Below are 19,198 nucleotides of genomic sequence, written 5' to 3'. Positions count from 1 at the left end.
ATAGAGAAGCTCTATTAACAAGAAAAGAAGCCACCACAGAAACCTAACATTTTTGCATACCTATGTACACTCTATAACAAACTTACATTTGCTGGCATTGAAACACAAATCTCGAACTACGAAGTGAATTTTGTTTAAGCTCCACATTTTTACAACTGAAAATGTAAGTTGGTGAACTGAAGATAATTAATGAAATAGTTTGCCGTTGTTTGCATTAGTCAGTTGCGTTATGCAAATTATCGTTACTTTGCGCACAATTGACTATAATCGTCGCACAGTTGATCGTATCTAGGACTGATCATTTGGAACACATGTTACTGAGGGCTCCAATTGCGTTTTACGCTATAATTACTAAGTATGATATAAATTCTAAGAAAATTAACTTCTTTGACTTCAGTATTTACTATTCACTTCTCTGTAGGGGCCTATTATATATCAAAATAACGATACCGTTTTATTTAAATAGCGTCTATCCAGTGGTAAATATTGTCGTATTTTTATAAGCTGAAATAAAAAATACATTGAATATTCAAGTTTTAAGGATACGACATTCATAAGGCTAGGCTACCGCGGCCTTGGAATATAAAGATACCACTGTAAAAAAGGGTAGGTGATTAGTTTCCTTGATTTCTAAGCATCCTTGAAAACACTCCTATAAAAGGACTAAGAAAGCAGCCCTTAGCAATACAATCTGTTATATTTAGGTGTAGAAAAACATCTAAGTTAAAATTATATGCCCAATATATTTATTGCCTTTTGTAATTACATTTATGAGTAGCCCAGTTTACGTTCTTTAATTAAAGTTAAACCTAAGAAACGATCTTTTAGTTGTGAGTCAGCATTGTGTCGAAACCTAACTAAAAACCTCTTCGGTCGGTTAAACGATGCCAATCTATAACTGGGCTATTATCTGGAGGTCTAATATATGTCTAATATATGTAGGTATAAGTAGTACTTTATTTTGTGATGTTGAATTTTGGCTTATTCTTTCTTTCCAAATGGTCTCATTATCATCAAAAATAAGAGTAGAATCTAAAGGGAATGTACTTAGGCTATTACAGGTATGAACTATATGATAGGTAACTATACTGATTTACCCAGATAAAAATACAAGAAATTATAATCTTTACCTAAGAATCACTTCTATAACAAAGAAGCTACAAAACAATAGACAATTTTAATCCCTTTTCATTTCTATTTGAGTCATACCTTAACTTAAATGTACTTAATAGCTCCCGATTAAATAGAATAGATTAACAACCACTTAGAGGCTTCTTCGATTAGCAATCGAAAATCCGATAAAAATCACTGATATTCCGGTTGCGGAATCAGAACAAGGCAACGATTGCACCAGCCCGGCTTCGAACCCAAACCCTCCATTAGACGAGCCGATGATAAGAACAAAGCTAGTACCATAATTACCTATCGGGGCATCAAATTAATCGGCAATCGCGTTGTATCGATTTGACTCATCGAGTGGATCGTATTTTGTTGTTTAGAGAATCGATTGTGATATCGATATATTTATGAAGAAGGAATGTTTGGTTGATATTAGTGTATTTTTTATTTATTTGAAGCAATTATTAGATGAATAGGTACTAGCAGAATTGTCACAAAGAAGAAGAAAGAATCTCTTTATGTAATTTTACAGTCATTGAATTGAATAATTCCTTATGAGACTTGAAATAAAACAGATTTTGACGGAAACAGAGAATAAGGCTATTTGTATTTGTGTAAGAATACTTTGTTCTTAATTAACGCTTTTCCACACATCTAGAACGGCATTCACAGCCCTACTGATTGCCGTTCAATCATCCGAGCCGATCAGCATTGAACTACAAAACGAACTACCTAGCTCATTAACCGCGTTACAATCGCAACAAATATTGCAAAATTCAAGATTCCACTGAAAAAATGTACCACATTGGTACGTGATACTCGGCCAAGGAAACTGGGTGAAAAATTGACACACGTACTCTGGCCCCAAGGTTGGCCAAATAGGAATTGGCGTGACAAACTATATCGGCGTGTTTACATCAGAATTATAGCAAAAAAATATTTCATTGATATTTGATAAGCTGTTGAGTAATCTATAGGTATGTTCGGGTGACAAAATTCCTTGGAATTGTACACGACGGGTATCAATCGTACAATTGGAGACTATTATGTAGGCGTTCTTGCAAAGGTACACACAACTTTATTGTGTTATTGGCAATGATTTTATACGAATTGATTGTATGTTACGCTCACATGAATATGTCGGTTTTTATCAAAATCAGTAATTTGTTAATTGTATGTTGTGTGGAAGAAAAACAGGTATTTAACGCTAGTAAGGACCATACTTGAAGAGAAATGAAAATTCAAACCTTTTCACCTTCTGTATAGAGACATACCTTCTGTATGTGAGAACAGGCCTGTCCATCAGTGCGACATACAAGGCTTATTTAAACAAAAGAAGATCGTTGGTTCACCAGAATCATCCTCAATGTTCTAGTAGATTCAAAGGATAATAATTGAAGTTATATAACCAAAGAACACTGATATAACCAGAATAGCTGAAACATAGCCCCGGCCCTTACTTAGTAGTCCAACCCAGTATCTTGTTTAAACGGTCTTCAATTGGTACTTTGAGCAATGTTACGCACAATGTGTTATTAGCACTATGAAATTGAAAGTAGGGCGTGACGCGTGAGTAGTTATATTCTCACGGAGAGACCAAGAACAACCTTGTTTGAAGACATGACTGTGGAGAAGTAGTGCTGACTCATGGATATCTTGGGCCCATAACCGATTTCTTGAATGAACGAACTTTCTGCAAATATGGAACTACAAATGTCGTTGTTTACCTATAGGCTATAGGCACATCTATAGCTTTAGGGTTCATCACTTCCAATACAGTCTTGTATTCTCTGTTTTGATATGTGCACCAGAACACCAGAATTAATAATCCAATTAATTGTCAGCAACAACAATTTGTTTTATTGGAGAATTTACAAAATATACAAATTCATTCAAGAAGGGGTGGTAGTAATCAAGCCATGTTATGATAGGTTCAACAATGTGACATCTTTGAACCCCTAAACGTACATATAGATTGAGACTGGAATTTCAGTAAAAATGCTTTCTCATGAGAAAATAGTATCGCTGACATGTCATAAATCATATGTAATGTCATATTTTATTAATGTAAGGCCTTTCCGTAAGCTTTGCTAGTCTTAAAATTTGTAAACAACGCCATCTCTTGATATTTTCCTAAACTAATTTCAAAAGTGCGCCGCGTAAAGCTTGACTGCGCCGGCGCAACACATAACAGGCAGCATTGAACTTTTACTAGCGGCTCGTTCGTTGTGAGTTTGTAGTTGGATAGAATACAAAGAACGTATTAGGTACTTTAAGTTTCTGCAAGATGTCGCTCCGCTGATAGGTACTCGAAAATGATAGAATACCAATGTTGAACAAACATAATATCTCTTTAGAAACATTTAATTATGGCTTACAAGCTTGTTGTATTTGTATAACATGTAATAACTGTTATATTTTTTATATATTTTTAATGAGGAATTGGAAAACCCTCGCAACCTTATGGCTTAACTTGACATGCAATACAATGCCTGAAATAAATGAAAACAATTTCATAAAGGTCAATCAAAGAACTAGCGCCTCGAAAATGTAACTCATCCATTTTATTCATGAGAGAGGGAACTTATAGATAAGAATTAACTACTGTATTTGTATTAATTGAAGTTTTCAGCAACAAATTAAGCAAAGTGAGATAGTAAAATAGTGTCCCTTGATGACATCCTTACAATAAGAACACAGTTCAGTTATCTTTCCATCATCCATGCCAAATCAGGAGCAAAGCCATAAAATTATGACAAACGACGCCTTAAGTGAATAATTGAATATTGTAAACACAAACCTAAATGCAACAAATAAGGAATACAACTTCATATTCAAGTTACCATTATGACCTTATATGTAAAACACTACATCAAAATGATACAATTAACACGCAATTTGAGATAGAAATCTAAGAGCCAGGTGGCAGATTCCAGCTTATTTACATTATGCACTTGATCTACCATATCTGTTTTCTGTATATAACTAGTATGTAAATTATTCGATAGAAAGAACGGGCACACGATGTGAATTGTAAATAGATACTTGTTTATTAATCGTCTTTAATCTCAAGGATAATTATGATTTACGATAGCAGATACGGGAATTGAATTAAGCGTAAAGGAAGGAAGCTAATAAAAAGCTGTGTTTATGTGCACCCAAATGTTTTTAAATAGTCAATCGATTGGGTCAATACCAATTAGCGAGTTAAGAGCAATTAAAAGTTGCAAAAATACCTGTATTATTTTTTTAGCTTTTCATAATGATTTGCATAAAAATCATATCGTTCAAAAAATGTGTTACAGCCAGTAATATTATTAAACGGCAAGAGTTTTTAAAAAATTAAAAAACACATGTTCCTTATTTCAAAGCGTTGGATTTTTTCTTAGAAAATTTAGTAGAGTTCCTACTCACTTAAATAATTTAAATAATGCACATGCCTTATACACCTACTTTGTTTACTAAATTCGCGATTAGAATGTTTTGCTCCAAAACTAGGTTAAATGTTGATGAGTGCGATTTCACACTTACCTTGGAATTGAGAAAACCTTCGTCCTAATAGCTATTTGCTATGTACAACCGTTTATGTCCCCGCATGATTTATAGACAAGCTGTTGAAAACTCTTTAAGAATATGAACTTGGTGTACAAGCAGAAAATATACTAAAATTAGTTTAGCTTTTATACTGAGATGCAACGTTTTGATAAATTCTTAATACCTTCTATCCCTGCGGTTCCTTTAATGTCTCGAGAGAACTACTTACCGTAACCAGATAAAAGTAACCTACGTTCTTTTTCAGGCCCTGAACTATCTGTGTGTCTAAATTCATTTAATTGGTTCACAAGTTCTGTTGTAGAACCGCAACAGATAGACGACAGAGTTACTTTAGCATTTTATTAATAAGTTTAAACCTTGATAGGGTAGCAAATCTAGACAGATAGGTTTTTAATTGATTGTTGTTATTGTCTATTGTCCATTATGGAAGCTAACTTTTAGTTATCCTCAATTAACTCCTACTTTGTTCTTTTACCTTTAATTCCTGGTTCACTCACCTCAACAAGATGACGACTCTCATCTGATGGTATCTCTAGGAGTCGTGTTTGTTGGGGATTTCCAAGTAAAGTGTCATAAAGTGCGGTTACCATTTATTTGGTATTCAGGACAGTGAGTAAGAGTCATGCAAGGGATTTCCCTTATTCTGAAGATATTGTTATTGTTTCTTATAAACTGAACTGGCTGAAAAATATATATAAGTAGCTGTTCAACTGTTCAATTCCTAGTCTTGGTATTTATAATACTTACTGTTTTTAAATCAGGAACTACAGGTATAAACATATACTTAATTTCACATGCAAATATTTTAAGCTGAAGAGTTGTTTGTTTGTTGGAACGTGATAATCTCAGGAACTAATGCTAGACTGATTGAAAAAAAATCTCTCAGCGGCTTATAGTCAATATTTTTTGAGAAAGGCAAGACGCTATTTTTACCAAAGCGATTTCACGAGACGCGGGTAAAACCGCTAGCGGAAACTAGCAATGAAAATAACCTATAAGTTTACTTGGCCAAATTGTAAATCTTGTAATCTATAATTATAAATTGGATACAGATTTTGCTGCCCATGAAACTGCTTTTTTACACACAAATAAGTTCAGCCCCGTGGTCATGTTTCGTCAAAAGTGCAGACCGGTAGGTAACATTTAAAAGTTATTATTTTTACGACTATTTTAATTTATATTAGTTTTTGTAATTAAATAATATTTTTATTACCATACTACAACATCAGACAAGGAAATTAGACTAAATATAAACCCACAAATCAGGTTTTCGTGTAATTTCTAGATCAACCACAAATTGATAGTCATTGAACTGATTTCACTAATCTTTATTACTAATAGTAATGTTATATGCATGAACATTTGCACAGAAATCATAGCTAATTAAAATTGGCGAATAACTTCAAGTGCCCTTTACATAAGTACCTACACTCTACAAAATTATACATAGTGCCGAATCCAGTTTACCCAGACATCGCCTTCCATGAAACTTTCATACTTCGGGTAGTTCTATAATCAATGGTTATTAAATATTGATATGCAGCCGATCACCAATATTATCATAAAATTAATCATGTGTCACAAATAACTTTACAAATCGCAAAAACAAATGTAGGCAGTTTATATTTAAGTAGGTATTCAAATCAGTTCTGAATCTGATTTTTAAATCATAAAGATGCAGGTCAATTACATTGCAGATTTGGAATAAAAATCATATTTTAAAAGTAAAGAGTTTGAGATTATTATACTTCAATACTAAGTATTATATAAATAGGAAAGATTTGATTGTTTGTTTGTTTGCATTAATATGCTCCGGATCTACCAAACCGATTTTAATAATTCCTTCACTATTAGGAACCTACATTCTTTGCCCTAAATATGGGCTATGTTTTCTCATTTGAAATAAAAAGAAATGAGTTTGACTTATCCAAGTCTTAAATTAATCGTAAGCCAAATTAAAATGAACTACGAAATCTGCCTCCCCTTTAAGTATCTAACTGACTGTCAATGTAACCAGATGCGGCTACTTGACTGAATAATCATACTACTCAGATGACAAAACGTGTATTCATAAATTATAATTCAGTAGTAATATTCCATTTAAGATAGGAACGGCTTGATGATGCAATTTTGAAGCAAATTACCTCATTGTCAACGCATGTTCAATGTCACTTCGTTTAAATTTTTAAAGGAAACGAAATAGGCGTTTTTATGCTTCAAAATGCAGATTTTTATCATTCTTGTACCTATATTTTTTTTATTTTTGTAGAGGAATGTAAGTAATAATAAAATTCCTTTTCTAGAATCAATTTACATATCTTTCAATCTCTTGTCTGCGCCTGCATTTTATGTTAAGCTTTCAAAGTGATCGTTTAGCTTTGCATATTGTATACCTAAGTATTTATTTATTTTATTTATTTTTATTGGCTCACCAACAATTGTTAACACAATAATAATTAAGATAACACCTGGCTAAAACAATAGCGGTGTGTCACAATTTTTAACAGGTAAGCACCACATGTACAAACGTTCTTAAGCTCACTTAAATATTCTATAAAGATCTAACACACAGAATATCACAATTCAACAACAGAGGAAAATACAAAAACAGATACAGGTATAAATAACAATCATATGGCATTCTGTGTCATTTTACGGAACTTGGTAAGGGAATCTACATGCACATCCACAAGGTCGCTGCAACCATTAAGCAGTTTACATAGCCTGGGAATGGGTGAGTTTGCGCCAAGAACTGTTCTGCGCAGTGGAGGGTAGAGAGGAGTGATAGGTTTGCGGGGATATCTAGCTGGAGCTCGGAATCTAATTTTATTTAGCAGTTGAGGGCAATCAATTTTATTTTGTAAAATTTTTACTAAGAATACTGAATCTAGCATATTTCTACGTGTTTCTAGAGAGTGTATCCTAAAATGTAGGAGTCGTTTTTCGTATGATGGTATCTTTTTAACGAGGCCTTTTGAGTATGCTAAGTGCCAAAGGAATCTCCTCTGGATTCTCTCCATTCTCAATTTATGTGTAGCAAAGTGCGGTCTCCAAACTGGGCTACAGTATTCCAAAATGCTGCGGACATGGCAATTAAACAGCAACTTTTTGGTTTTAATATGTCGAAAGCCAGCTGCGTTTCTGACTACAAATCCCAGCATTCTAGAAGCCCGCTTGATTACGCTCTCTGTATGAGGTATGAAAGTGAGCTTGCTGTCAAACAACACACCCAAATCCCTCACTTGATCGACCTCCTGGATAACATGACAACCAATCGAATAGCTCGATGGAACCAATTTGTTTTTTCTTGAGAACTTAATATGCAAACATTTTTCTATGTTTAAGCTCATATGATTAATTTGACACCAATCAATTAACTTATCGAGGTCATTTTGAAGTAGTTTTACATCTTCTATTGAATCTATTACTTTACTGAATTTAAGATCATCGGCGTACATAAAACATTCAGAGAAGCGGAAACATTGAGGTATATCATTAACGAAAGCAATGAACAGAACTGGGCCGATATGAGAGCCTTGTGGAACACCAGATGTGATCTCATATACATTTGATTGGAACCCGTTGACTGCCACAAAGAAGAAGCGGTTTTCCAAGTACGATTTCAGCCAAACTAATAAGTTACCTGTTATACCATATGCCAGCAACTTATCTAATAGGATTTTATGGGACACACGATCAAATGCTTTGCTGAAATCAGTATAAACCACATCAACCTGTTTACCGGCGTCAACTGATTCCATCAATGATTCTGTAAAGGTTACCAAATTCGTATTTGTGGATCTACAGCCAACAAAACCATGCTGGGAGTTACTAAGGTAAAGCTGCAAGTGTGATTGAATAAGAGGGCAAATCAAAGATTCCAAAACTTTGGCCAGTGTAGATAAAATAGAAATAGGTCTATAATTCATCACATTATCATTATTACCAGTCTTGTAAATAGGCACTACTTTCGCCACTTTCCATATATTTGGAAAAACTCCTGTAGAAATTGATTTATTATAAATTAATAACAGAGGAGGCACTATAGCATCTGCGCACTTGTATATAAAAACAGGAGGGATTCCATCAGGACCTGCACCTTTATTACAATCTAAGGACTTCAATTTTTTTATCAAACTGTCACGATCAATTGTGGGCGCTGTAAGAGGAAGACTATAGTTGTTCATATTTTGTAGGTAATCTGAGAAAGAACTGCTTTGTGCCGCTGACCCCTGAGTATAGACGGATGCAAATTGCTCTGCAAACATTTCGCAAATTTCTTGCCCGTCTGTTGATGATATGTTACCATCACTCATTGAGCTGGGAAATGAGCTGGAACCGCCTCGTTTATCTTTAATATATGCCCAGAACCGTTTCGGATTTTTCGATATTCCTCCCTCAATGTTTGCAATATATTTATTATAACTCTCAGTTGCTAAATGTGAACATCTTTTATTTAATAATTTAAGTTCTAGTCCATCCATAGGATTTTTATATATCTTAAAGCGTTTTCTGACTTTTTCTTTTTCCCTTAATGACCTTATTAAAGCTTTATCGAACCATGGTGGAAAATGGCGTTTACGAGATGTTCTAGTAGGTATATGTGTGTCAATGATGCTTTGTAACTTTTCGTAAAAGACACAAAGCATATCGTTAACATCCAGTGTGTTTCCAAATAAAACTGGCCAGTTTACCTCATTTATATTTTTAGAAATCAGTTCGTAGTTCGCTTTAAAGAAATTTATTCGGATATTTTTAGGGTTGTAAGGGAGTCTGGGGTCTGTAACAGCCTTTAATGAAATTTCTAGGGGTGGATGTAAGGGGTCAATTTTGCTTAGAGAGTTTTGTGCTAAACATACACTACCAGAGGGCAAGTCAGTCAATACTAGGTCTAATATTCTACCAGAGCTATTTACCACACTGTTGAGTTGCACGAGTTTATTTATATGTGTGAAGTCAGTCAATATATTACCAATGCCAGGTACAGTGTAACTAGTAGCAGAATCACTTACCAAGCTCCAGTTTATGGCACTCAGATTAAAATCACCCACCAAACATGTGTGTAAGCCTGGTTGTGCCAACACAGTATTACAACAGTCTAAAAAGTATTCCAGTGTTGCTCGAGACACAGGAGGCGGTAAGTAGATAGCGCACAGAGCTATCTGACGGATAGACTTCGTGATAGGTACTTCAATCATAATCCACAAATCCTCACATTGACTTTCGCAATGCAACATGCGTTTTGAATTTATATGCTTTAAAACCGCAATCAATACCCCACCACCCTCTTTTTTCTGACTACCTCTGTCCCGTCTATACACATTATATCTATTGTCAAAAAGCTCTGTGCTCATAACAGAATCATTGAGCCACGTTTCGGTTAGAATTACAATGTCGTAAGATTCACAAGACAATTGACGGCAAAAGTTGTGTGTCTTAGTTCGCAAACCTCGCGTGTTCTGGTAATATATTCTTAAGTCCTTGAATTATATATAAAAAAAAATCTAAAAAATATCACCAATACATTTAAGAAAAATAAAAAATAAGATGAAGACACAACGTAATAACTAGATTAGTTTACTTAATGTGTCCATATTCTTGACCCAAACATGCCGTGACTCTTGTGCTTTTCTCATAAATATCCGTCCCGATCGTATCCATACGTATTGATAACCGATTTCTTTAGCCCTAATTCTCGCAGCTGCATGCAAGGCCTTGTTAGCGACAGAAAGGTGTTCGGTTACATACACTGGAGTCTTTTTCCCTGATAACCCAAGATGCTCGCTACTCAACTTGTTGTTGGGGTTACTTTTGTTGTAGTGCATTGTAGCCGCAAGCAGCTCGTCACGCACTCGTGGAGAGCTAAGCTGAACTACAACTGCTCGTGAGCGGTCACTATTAGGATTAATTTTTGCAACCCTTGTACAATGCAGAATATCCTTATCTACAATTTTGCATCCCACTACTATCGACAAGTCGGTAACAATTTGAACCAAATTTTCGTTCTTTTTTTCTGGGAGACATTGTATTTCAATGTTGTTTGAGCGGGATTGTTGTTCGAAGTGATTAAGACGTCCTGCCAAATCCGCAATTGTACACTTCATTGAAGAGTTTTCTTCTTGCAAGTTTTTAATTATGTCTTTTGAGGCAGCGTGTTCTTTAAGAAGGTCCTCGTACTGGCTATTCATAAAAGTCATCGAATCATTCATCGACTCAATTTTCTCTTTAATGGGTTTAAGCTCACGATTAAGGATACCAATCATCTCCGTACTGATTTTAGACAACAACTTTTCCATCTCAAGCTTCATTATGTTTTCAATAATGTGGCTAACATCCTCTTGAGGTAATTTTAACTCAGCTGACGACTGAGGTGACGATAGCGCTTGCCTTTTATTGGCCCTAGTCGTGGATTTGCTATGCGGTAGTCCATCGGACTTACTTGGCGTAGATGGTTCAGTCATACTTTGCAGTCAGCAAACAGAAGTTTTGCGACGTCCGCTTTTATAATTTGTATGGTGGGTATAAACAATAATAAAGACACTCGTATGCACCGATAACAGCGATAACTATACCCAGCAGTTGTTCGATGCGCGGCGCTCTGGCGAGAAAAAGGTCTTAAGTGCTCGCGTATAGGCGTCGCTTACGCGTTCCGTTCAAACACTACACTTTCGTTGATTTGTATTTTGTAGTTGAGTCAATGTTGATATTAATTAGTTGATATTGGCAATTTCGTACACTGCACTGATATAATCACGTATGTAATAATTCACTAACAGAGTCTGCTATCAACTTATGACACTCAAAATATGCAATTAGATCGAGAACTATTTTTTTAACTATAAAAATATGGAGCTACGACAAACAGTACGTTCGTTAAGCGGTCACGCGGTAATATGTATATAGGTACTAAAGAATAAATTAACAAATAAGTACTTTCAATTTATGGCCAGTAAGGTGTATATCATGATACAAGGTGCAAACGTACAAACTAATAAATCCTCATGTGTTAAATCTCAAAATGATGATAGGCTTATTCGATATAAATCTTAAGAGATACCGAATGCTGAATATATCAACATCGATTAGGGCGCAGCAATATATTGCAAGATTTTAAATGTTTATGTGACATTATGTTGTGGGAATGTGTCCGTTAATATTATTCAGATATTGATACTCCTTTAAATAGCCACTGATAAATGAGAAACTTACCTTAACTTGTAAGCTTTTCATAACTTATTATATTACATAAGTAATCCTGGATAGATTTTACTAAAATGTTCAGGGCCTTGATAACCCTCCTCCTCAAACTATGCTGGGGTCGGCTTCCAACCCATAACCCAAAGTTTTAAAAAAATATTTGATCATCCAAGGCGATCGGAACAAATATAGCCGAGAAAAGTTTCTTATTGACTTGATAGAAAACTCCTTTCGAATAATATTTAAATGCACTGATAATTATTTAGAATCCTAACAAGTCAATTCAAAAGCAAACCTCTTTGGGTTGAACCTATTACTACATCATTACTGATTATGAGTTTTTAAATAAGGTTCAATACAGAAAATTATAATACCAGAAGCTAATATCAAAGCTACTTACCCAGTAAATAGTTTACTTATTTCTGCTAGAAGCGATTATATAGAATATTGGATTACAAAATGTTTCTTGCAACCCGAAGTACCACTTCAATGAATTTCATATATACTTAAATAATACAATTTATCTCAGTTTTGCTGCAAGCTAAATTAGTGATAATGTAAATTAGATGATACTGGTATGTGTAATGAAATTGGCATAATTTGATGGGCTGTTTTCTCCACGGATTCGTAGTTAATGGAACAGCATTGAGCGCAAACTTTGGTCAATCTATTTCGAATATCTGCAGCAAAAACAAATAAGTCCAAGTGTTAAAAAATATGTATATCCTTATCTATATATAACTTAGTTTTTATTCCGATTCTCAAAACAGAATTTAGTTAGATACATAAAAATCTTTTAATCATAGAAAATACATATAAAATTAATTCTAGCTAAACATTTTGTAACTTGAACAAATCAGCATCGAACAACTTTATTGCGAAAAAATCTTTCTCATCGTTCTCAGTCCACAATGTGGCCTTACTAATTTTATCTAGTAAACTGCGACAACTATCTAGAATGGAATCTATTTACTAAATAAGGCTGCTACTGTTTAGTATTCAACAATGCAGGCCAGCGGGCGCTTCCAAAGTCTGTACTTCTACGGTGCTCGTCCTACCTTTGTAAAACCTGATTCACACTAGCGAATTATTTCACCTACTTGTCATGTTGGAGTAGATATCTGGTTATCTTACTGTTGCTTAAGACTGGCTGTATAATAAACGACAATGTTGAGCTTTGGGTTTCGATGGATACCAAAGTAGAGCAAATTGAAGTCGATGGCCGATATTGAGCAGTGATGCCTTTGATACTTATCTGTACTTATTGCAAGGCTATTTCTTCTCTATTTACATAGAGTGTTTTTAAGAAAATATTTACATGACGTAAAAATAAACTTTAAAGATCTGTCAAAGCGACTTGCTGACACTTCATGAGACCCAAAGGCTGGTTTTTATTTTGGTCAAAAATTAAGCATTGCCATCCAACTTGGCAATGCTGCCAGCCTCTTGGGTACACTCCCGGTGGGCAGCGATGAGGAGTTTTTTGATGCCATTTAATAATTGTTTTTAGTTGTATATATGTATAAATAAGTTTATTTTTACGTCTTGCAGGGCTTAACATTTAAACATTATAATCGGATCTTGAATTTATTGAGAACCGAGTATAGAAACTACACTGTGCAAAAACAAAAACGGTTTTTATAGAATCCAGGTTATACTACTTTATGAACTGTTTACCCCGACATTTGATCAGCCCTGTTTTTGTTTCTTCTTTGTTTAATTTACTTTTCTGTCGAATAATCTTATTATTTATACTATATAAGATAAAAAGTTATGCAACCAGCTGTCTACGAGGTACCATATCACGATGCATCCGTACCTAATTCTCACGTCAGTCTAACGTGTAGTTTCAATGGGTTCCAATTGAATAATAACCAATTTTCTTCAGTTAACACTCCTTGCAACATACTCGTAACAATCAATTTATTACTATTCGTTATTGTTTTTTATTGCAACTCCGAAATAATCTTGTATAAAACCGTTTAAAAATGTACTGGTTTTTGTTTCAATACATAGATTTTTTGATGGCAATGACAGTAGCAGATGCTAAGTGTACATAATATATACATCGTTTTAAATCAATTGCATTTCCTTCAATTTTCTCTTGGTGGTGGACACCTATGAAATGGCCTCAAGTATGATTCGAAGACATAATTTTATTAACATTAGTACTATTGTTTCATAATCATTTTTACCTATATAGCATAGTTACTTATCAGAGATCAGCTTTTGCTTTTATCTAAACAATTACCAAATACAAGTAGGTGTGTATTTATTACATACAACACATTTGAAAGCATATCATTATCCACTATAATAAGTACGTGATTTATTGGTTTGGCCACACTCCAATTTGTAATGAGCACCTCAAGCAAAATTATACAATGTATTAATCATTGGTCATTTCGAATTATGTACAAAGTCTGGTCTGTCACGAAGAATATTTCCACTTCAATCGTGAATGACCGTAAACGGTGTGTCGAGCTTAAGAAATATGAAATTCCGACTGCGGAATCTGTCGATTTGGATTGATGCAGATATGGAATTTGATTGCATCTTGGCGAATTATTCGATTATAATCGATTTATTAGTGCCTGTTTTGGTACTGTAAGTACTATGTTTCGTTCATAAGTTCTGCAGGATGCAACCATTCTCATGGAAGATCTGAGTACCCCGTGAGAAAATCAGCACCGTTCTTTTATCGTGAAATTTATCACACAAGAAAAAAATTTTCCTTTCCTGTTATAAAATTTGTTTCACACTACAATAAATACTTAATACAATGTAATCTTAATGAGTTAACACGACATAATATTTTTTATAGCTAACATAATAGTTATCTTAAAAGCGGATCACTAAAATATTTTAAAGGTTTCAATAACTTTACAACAAACTTCAGTCTTGTATAAGTGTATTGGCTTGCCCGGGGTACTGGGTTGAGGAGTTCAGATAGGCAGCTCCTTGTAAAACATTAGTACTCAGCCGCGTTCGGTTACACTAGAAATCGACCCCAACATGTAATTGGGAAAAAGGCTAAGGAGGTGATGACTTAAGTAGTTCTAAAGCTTTAGTATCTTTATAACTTCAATAAATAAATAATCATAAGCCATTTTTGTTTCTATGCGTTAAGGTGACTAACGCCTTATTTTCAACTTAAAGCTTAGTTTAAACTGAATAGAGAATTCACTCGCGGGCCTCGCCATAAGGGGTCAGTGACAACCATCCTTGGTGTTCGATCAAAACGTGAGACTCCGAAACTGATCCTTTTGAAACATCCTTCACGTTCTTGTGGCCAAACTTCTATGTATCTGTTTAGTTACATAGTTTTCGGTATAGAGTTGCGTCGAAACTATGTCCAAGAGGAATTATATACGTTAGTTTATCATGGATTCTGCTATTGCTAAAGTAATGTCAATTTCTCTTTTTTTTTAACCCTCAAAAGCATAAGTCTATTCTAGTTCTGTTTTGGTTTAAAATGCAATCATGCATCGAATTATTTAGCACCACCATAATGTCAATGAACTCTCTTATACCGTTATTAAAAAAACAAGAGAAATGTTCGATAATAAAAGCTGCTACTGCAAAATTGATTCTAAAACTGCAATGCAGTCAAGTTCAACCGACTTAAACCCGGGATGGTTTGCAAGCATTATGATTCACCGTCGAGACCGTGTTACCCGCTTATTACATCGCAATACCTCAGTCGAAGCCCGTCCCTGCAGGCGCTGGTTACACCACAAACTTAACATTTACTAATTTACAATGCAATTAATAACAAATTCGATGGATCTTGGAATATTTTGCGAGGAATTTGAATAGACTTTGACGTAAATACAGTGTAAAGCGTTCGATTTTATGCTTGTCGGTGGTTCTATGCAGATAAATTAATAGTCGAGCTACAATCTAAAAATTGGTATTTTGAAGAATTATTAAGACTAGCAAATGATTAGTTAATACGTAATTATTGTTTTCATAACTTCAATTTTGTGTTACAGTTGCTGTTCCCTTGTACTGTGCTTTCAAAATGTGAGCTTATCACAATCAATCAGCCAAGCATTTTTTCTAAAACACATCAACATGAGTGATCATCCATCTACCATGACCTGCGGCAACCATATTCCAACCTTGATCCATCCACTCGCATACTGAGCTAAGAGCCTCACATATCTTCCATCTCGTTGAATAAAACGACAAAATAAGCCTTTATTTTTTACCGTTAAATAATTGCACATGCCATTCACACGCACACTATAATTTCCATCTCAAATGAGTTCCTACATAATCATGTAGTTAACTAATCGTTTGTTGACATTACAAAAACGACTTGAACCGAGATTGATTCATTGAAAGCCGTTCTGAGATACCAATTACAGTAATTAAAGTGTGCACTTCTTAGTTATAAGTTCATTGCGAAATGTTTAAAAACTGAGGTCCTTGGCCTGAGTGGAAGATGTATTTATTGCTTTTGTAATACCTACGGTTTCGCAATAACTTTGATCAATGTTATATTTTGGAAAAATAACATCACATTACCGGAAGAAAATTCTTGAACTATGCGATGTTGGATCTAAATGACTAGGAAAGAAAACACAGCTTGAGATGTTGGAGTTATTCCCAATTTGTCATTAGTACCGATTGGTCACCAACTATTTTTTCCATACACCAAGTCCCAATTGGTCATTCGAGCAAAATAAATAATTTAATATTTAAATTTTGAGTTCCGATTCGTCCCCCGCATAAAATTTCACGTATCAGAGTACCGTCAGAAATAAAAGTGTTAGAAGAAATTTTAAATGAAAAACTTCGATGTAGGTAAAGGTATAGCTCTCATATAAATATATATAATAAAATTTACATTAAAACACAGGTGAAGACAACTTGGGCATTTTATAAACCCGAAAATGTGACTCGATACTTTTTGTGTCGGTAACAAAAGTACCAGGGGCCCATAACTAGCAAAGAGATTGTATACATAAAAATGATGAATAAGTTTATTTTATTTTCAATTAATGTAAATATTTTGTGAATAAATAGTTTTTAATTAAAATGATGAATGATGGTGTAAATTGGTATGTTTATCTACAATTAGGAAAAAAACGTAAAATCCTGACACTCTTGACTGCTATACTCCTTTAAGTTATGCGGTCCTAGTACACGGTGGGCAGTTCCATGGACACTCGTTGATTGGTATATTACTCATCTGATTTATGCGATCCTGGTATTTTGGTTTTGGCCGTGCGGTGTGTGACGCCGTTGAAATCGCGATTTTATTAATAGCGTCTTGCCATATTCGGAAAAAACATAACCAAAATAAATAAAAAAAAAAAACATATTACAATATTGTAAAGCTTATCTTGTTGACAGTACTTTTTACAAAATAAAGTACGGATGACCAATTGGGACTAAGCAAAATAAAATATTTTATTGAATGACCAACTGGGACACGTTTTTTATGGATGCCAAATCACTAAAATGACGAATCGGGCATAACTCAGATGTTGTATTTCAACGTGGTATTAAGTATTGAATATCTTAGTAGGTATTTCGAGAGACCTTTTCTCACACTGAAGATGTTCAAACACTCACTAAAATTATCACGACGATAAAGACCTGGCGCAATATTGCGATAGCCGCTACACTATAAACTTAAACGCTTCATACTGCACATGTAAATATCTTCAATCACTACGACAATCATTAAACTTCTACCATCACGTTCTCCACATTTCTTGAGTAATATCGTCACAACACTCTAATACCTACTGCCTACACTATCTTCAGCCACCGGTTTCATCCGCGTCCCGAAGGCAACTACTTCCCTAACCTATAATGGATAAACAGCATACTTTGTAATTCTGATATAGATAGGTACACATACCTGGTCAGCCCCATGGTAAGATATTCATTAGCTTGTGTTTAGGTTCTAAGACAACTCATAAACCTACAAATTGGTACATATTAAAACACACAGACCACTGTCAACCAATATGCTTATCACTTAATTATTGATCGTACCGTCGCGCGTCGTCAGTTTGGCAGTCCTTTGCGCCAATGGGGTCGTAGTCAAAATTACTGACAAGTTTCATTAAAATCCAGTAGTTTGAGAGTGAAAGAGCAACAAACATCTACACGTACAAACTTTCGCGTTTATAATATTAGTAAGCAAGATTGCGGGATTCACAACACATTAACTTTAACAAAAGTGTTAGCCCATCTCCGTATTGTTGATCAGGCTTCGTGCAATCTCACACTGTTGCAACGGCTCGGCTTAAGAAACATGTAAATGTACCCCCGAGCACTGCTTTACGTGCAGGGATGTTTATTTACTAAGTAATACGAAATGTACGTAATTATAGGTACGCGTTTCTCTTCGCTGATCACTTCATTTTGTTCTCACGGAGGTGTATGATGACTGGTATTTTGTTTCTTAAAATTATATGGCGATCATAAGGTTATGTGTTATGTCATCTTGTTTTATGCTTGGTCTTGAGTAAATCATAAGGTTTTCAATAGTGTACAAAGGTATCTTTTTTTATGTGATTGAGTTGAGGATAAAATTACAATTGATAAACCTAACTGCTTTGCCTTGAAATTGAAAACTTGTCCTTGACAACAATGTCACAAAGCTTTGCTTGTTACCACAAAATCAAGGAGGTTACTGAATCCTTTATCAAAAGTTATAGAGCAATATAATTCCTAAAGATTTGTCACACCCACATTTTACTAAACCTAGATTACTTCGCCACCTAAGTCTATTACGAAGTGTCTTTTAGTTTATCAAGATAATTGATTTCGATAAAGTCAATTATCATTGTAAATAATTACCAATATATCTACGTGAATAGGTCATGACAGGCTCAACAGTTGGAAAGGAACGCCCCTGTATTATGTTACTTTACACCTAATCTGGTTTCAGTACTTCTTAAAGTTAAACGGCTCGTGGTCAGATCATTTTCTACGTTGCACCAAGATCTTCGATATTTGTTATGGATAGTCAAGAGCTAGGTGTTTTGACTTACACGTATTGAATTGAAGCGTGTCTGAATTTAGTTATGAAAACTCTACATAATAATATATGACTCATATATTATTATATATAATATGATGTTGAAGAAAGCTCTTTACTATTTTTAAGCATATTTTTCTAGTTAGTAACTATACAGTAGTTATGCATTTTTAACGTGAAGGTTTACCCAGCTGTTTACTATTTACCTTATTAATTTTAGTATTTATGCACTTGTCTAGAGATCAATGCCATTGCATTTAGATAGTGCTTTTATTTACATGTTGATGTTTGTATTGATTAAAGATCTCACCAAAATCGTCC

The sequence above is a fragment of the Helicoverpa armigera genome, chromosome 4 (genome assembly GCF_030705265.1).
Source record: "Helicoverpa armigera isolate CAAS_96S chromosome 4, ASM3070526v1, whole genome shotgun sequence".
Taxonomy (NCBI): Eukaryota; Metazoa; Arthropoda; class Insecta; order Lepidoptera; family Noctuidae; genus Helicoverpa; species Helicoverpa armigera.
This window is presented reverse-complemented; position numbering follows the sequence as displayed.